Genomic DNA, 4287 nt, shown 5'->3' with positions numbered 1-4287 from the left:
TGGCACCAGGGACCCCAAAAGCAGAGAGACAATCTGCATAATCAAAATGGGTGAAGAGTTTATGGGATCCTCCATGTACCATTTCCAGTGGCCTTAAAGAGATCTAAGCTCAATTCTCCAACTGGACTAGGAGATGCCAGTTAGCCTGGAAATCCTGACCTGATCCCAAACCAGGAATCTCCAGGGAAGCTCCCTTTTCCCTTCAGCTTCCCAGGCCCACATCTGCACCACAAGCAGCCCGTTTAAGTCTGCAACCAACCTCTGGATGCTCTTTGCACTCTCACAACTTTGCCTATCCCTTAGCAACCCCCCCCCCCCCCCCCAGTCCTGTGTGCTTGACTGCACCCTACCACCCTCAAGGCTGCTAGCTTTAGGGTGGCAGGGACATTTTCTTTGCTCAGGTCAGCTCAAATAAGGGGTTAAGCCCAAGGCAGAGTGATGCCCCCCCAGCTGCCTCCCACTGCCTGGACCCTGAGGGATACCTCTGCTCTTTGTGCCAACCAGTGGGCAGCTGCCTCAGCCTCCCTTCTTGCAGGGATGGGGAGTAACTATGGTAACTGTCTCCGGCTGCATCCCAGCTCCATGTTTGCCTCTCCTCAATACCACTTGTGTTTGTCTTTGATGCTTCTTTTGCAGCTTACTCCTTTCTCCCAACAGAAGGCAGAAAGAGTGGTCTTGCAACAGCTTCCAGCCTCCCCTCAGACAGTGTTAACCACAGACGAGCTGTCTCTGCAGGTACAGCATTGCCTTGCACAACCTTCCCTGCTCGTCACCTGAGAGCCTCCATGGGTTCACAGCAGGGCTGGTTAATCACCAAAGCACAAAATGAGTGGCAGAAGCCTGGCAGGAGCCTGGAGGTGCCAGCAGGCATCAGCAAGCACCACCCAAGAGGCACGCTGCGAGGAATGGTGGGGTGGCATGCTTGCAGCTAGCCTGTGGACATACACACCAGCCTGGGTTGTTTCCGGAACGACCCTTAATCCCTGCATCCTTCCTCCCCCAGCTGCGGAAAAGGGCGGCTGAGCTCCCTCCTGCACCTTCAGTCACGTTCATCGGAGGCTCTGGGGCACGGCCACTGCTGCAGCGCCCGGCACCAGAATTTATGCTCCAATCTCAGCTGTGACTGTTCAGGTAAAAATCTTCAGTGGCATCTAAATGACTCAGACGTTGAAATCGGATTTGGGAGGCACTTCTGAGAATGGATCTTGGGCTCTTGACACTTCCGAAATGTTCCCCACAATAATTTAAGAATGTCTAAACTACCAATTAGTGCTTGATTAACACTAGTAAATAGGAGTCCTGTGTTCTGCTATCTCTCTTGCTGTTTCAGCTATTAATGACAACTACACCACAAGCTGCCAGGGGAAACATTTAATATGGGAAGCCACGATTTTTTTTCCTTTTGTGCTTTAAAAATAAGATGATGACATTTCTTGTTCCTTCTTTCTCTCGCTCTCTTTTTTTCTCTTTGCTTTGTCATGCCAAGCAGCACGTCTGACACCAGCTGAAAACATCTGGAATGGTTCTGATAGGAGCCAAGCCAGCTGCCTTTTCATATTTCTCTGGGACTGGGAGATATTTATCAGATGTGAGTCTCTCCTCTCGAATAATATGTTATCTGAATAAATAACTGGTGGTGGCTCAGACCAGGCTGAAGCATTTGCTTTCTGCCTCCTTTTGCAGGATGTGATTTACAATGTCTTTTCTTGCTTCACACTGATTCTTATTTTACTCTTCTTATTCAATCATTTCTTTTCTTCTCCTTTTGCTCCCCTCCCCTCCTTAGCATTCAATCACAGCTGACTGCGAAGGGGGTTGCTACCCAGCTCTTCACCTGCTTGCATTGTAAGCAGAGGAAACCTGGGAAGCAACAGTGGAAATATTTTCTCACCAGTCCCTTGCCAGTTCCCTCTGGAGGAGCAGGGCTTGTATGGGAGGCATGGCTTGAACTTGAGCCTGCCAGCATGGGGGGATGCAGGGCAAGAACTGGCTGTGCCTGGGCACACAGAGGTGACAGGGAGATGCAGTGTGGTTATCCATGGGCATTAGCGATGCCAGCACTGCAGTCCCTATGGGACTTGATTTCCCCTGCCCCTTACATCAAGGGTGCTGCTGCCCATGATAGGAACCCTCTTTGATGCCACAGGGGACACCAGACCCAGTGTCAAACCCCACAGGAGTCACTCTCTTGCCCGCTGCAGCAGAAGCGCAGCTGCCACCCCTCCCTGTGAGCAGAGCAGAGCTATTAGCAGGAGGCTGCGCTGCACAAGCACGTATCCGTCCCAAGGTGTTCCCACATGTCCCTGTGCCACCACCAGCACAGCTCCCTTCCCTCTCCCATCAGAGCTATTCGGTCACCTCCATGTGGATGTCCCCATCAGGCTCACATCACCCCTTTGTCCCACAGTGCAAGTCAGACACCTCCAGCTGCCAGAAGCAGAGGGCTGTGATGAATCCCTCCTCTTGAAGCATCCAGGGCTCTGCTAAACTACTGAGCCCCTGACTCCCAACGTGCTGTCCCTGGCTGGGTGCCGGCGAGGGGAGAGCACACCTTGGGATGCCAAGGGCATTGCTGGCAGCAGGAGTGGTTTCAGGCAAAGAGGAAAGTGATTTATGTGACAATGATGAAATGTGAAACCAGCTGCTTTTAAGGCCTTTCATCCATCATTCTTGAGAGCCTGTGACAGTGACAACAAGAGGGAGGGTGGGACAAAGGGAGAACTGAGGAAGAAGCATGGCAAAGGGAGCTGGCTCTGAAGGCTCGGCATAGATTAAAAATAAACAGCTTTCCCCACTTGCCTCTGCACCTTAGCATCCATTCCTGCCTGTGCAAATAATCCACCTGAGAGTGACCCTTCCACTGTCAGGGATCTGAATGGTCAGCTCCAGCAGGGAACTGGGTCTAACAGACTGTTCACCAAGGCACCACATAGGCTCAGATCCCCCAAAATTTCAACACAGGGGGTCTCTTCCACTGCAGACACCTTACCAGGCCTCAGCCCCACAGGGCAGACCCCCACCATGGCAAAATAAACCCCACTACAACATACACTGAGAAGCAGAGCTTTTAATAGTGTCAACTGGGAGCTCTGAGGGTCACGGCAGCTCACGTTGCTCCCCATCCCCAGCAGGACTTCCAGAAGGTATGGCTAGGTGCACTAGCAATGCCATTTTGGAAAAGGAGCTTGCTCCTGAGGATCAGGCACCAAAGACATCCCAGCCACGCCATGAAGAGAAAACCACCATTGCAAGCACCATGCAGCAGGCATGGGCACTCGGGCAGCTGGTGATGCTCATGGGTCACTGGCCGAGATCCTGTTTGGTACCACTTAAAAGGTTTTGCTGGAAAAACTGGGTACTTGAGTGTGGAAGTGTTTTGCACCACCTGCCAGAGGACAGTGAAAAGCTAGGCAAAGGGGTAGCATTCTCCACCCTAAGCAAAGGGCTTTGGATGTAAAGCGCCAGCAGAGTTGTCATGCAATAGTTTGTTTGCATTAGTTTGGGCTCAGATGTTTGCAAACACAGCCTGATCTAAATGGAGATCTCTTTTTTCCAGACAGCATGTGATAAGTGTGTTAATTCTGCATTCAGCTCTGGGAGGCGAGAGGGGGCTGAGAGGAAGCACAGCTAAGAGAAGGGATTCTTCCTGCTCGCCTGGAAGCTGGTTCAGCGAGTGCCCGGATCCCTGTGAGCATGGGGGGCATTCACAAGTGATTCATCACCACTTTGCCCTCCCCAGGGCTTTCCCTGCCGACACCACTGAGCTCCTCATGGTCGCTAATGAATTCAGCCCCAGGGACACGGGTGACCCTCCCCGCGCTCCGCTCGCGGGAGATGGAGCCGAGACACAGATGGAGGAAATTGCTTTCCCAAGGACACGCGATCCATCTGCAGCAGAGCATGCAAAATGGCACTGCTCTGGCTCATCTGCCCGTGTCTGTTGAGCAGGGCCCGTCTTCACCCTGCCAGGGGCTCGAGCTAGCTGTGTCCATGCCATCTGCATGCAGGCTTCAAGTGAAAGGCTCCTCAGGACTCCCAGTGAAGGTATCCAGGGAGTTTGAGCTGTCGTTCAGAGTTAAGCTCTGAGCTACCACGACAGCACAGACATATCAGATGCTTTCACCTGCACTTGAAATATGCCGCTGTGAGTGAGCCTTCAAATTCATAGCATCCCAAAGCTCCATATCGTCATAGCCACCTAGCACTTCAAGATTAGAAACAAATGCTCAGCATCCATGCTGTCCGCTCTCAAGGCAGCTGAGCCCGGCTACGTGGAGTATCCTGTGG

General features: G+C 52.3%; 1 long non-coding RNA gene across 2 annotated transcripts; it reads left to right on the top strand.

Annotated features, from left to right (window-relative positions):
• Positions 1-509: 509 nt before the first annotated feature.
• Positions 510-1646, top strand: LOC130602480 (uncharacterized). 2 transcript variants are annotated; one of them, XR_008972915.1, is made up of 3 exons: positions 510-735; positions 929-1131; positions 1490-1646. It is a non-coding gene; the product is annotated as an uncharacterized LOC130602480 (long non-coding RNA). The 2 variants fall into 2 exon arrangements; XR_008972914.1 differs by having other exon boundaries at positions 510-1131.
• The last annotated feature ends 2641 nt before the right edge of the window (positions 1647-4287 follow it).

The sequence above is a fragment of the Pezoporus wallicus genome, unplaced genomic scaffold (assembly GCF_028554395.1).
Source record: "Pezoporus wallicus isolate ANWC-B61680 ecotype Strahan unplaced genomic scaffold, APGP_CSIRO_Pwel_v1 contig_5352, whole genome shotgun sequence".
NCBI classification, from domain to species: domain Eukaryota; kingdom Metazoa; phylum Chordata; class Aves; order Psittaciformes; family Psittacidae; genus Pezoporus; species Pezoporus wallicus.
This window is presented reverse-complemented; position numbering and strand designations above follow the sequence as displayed.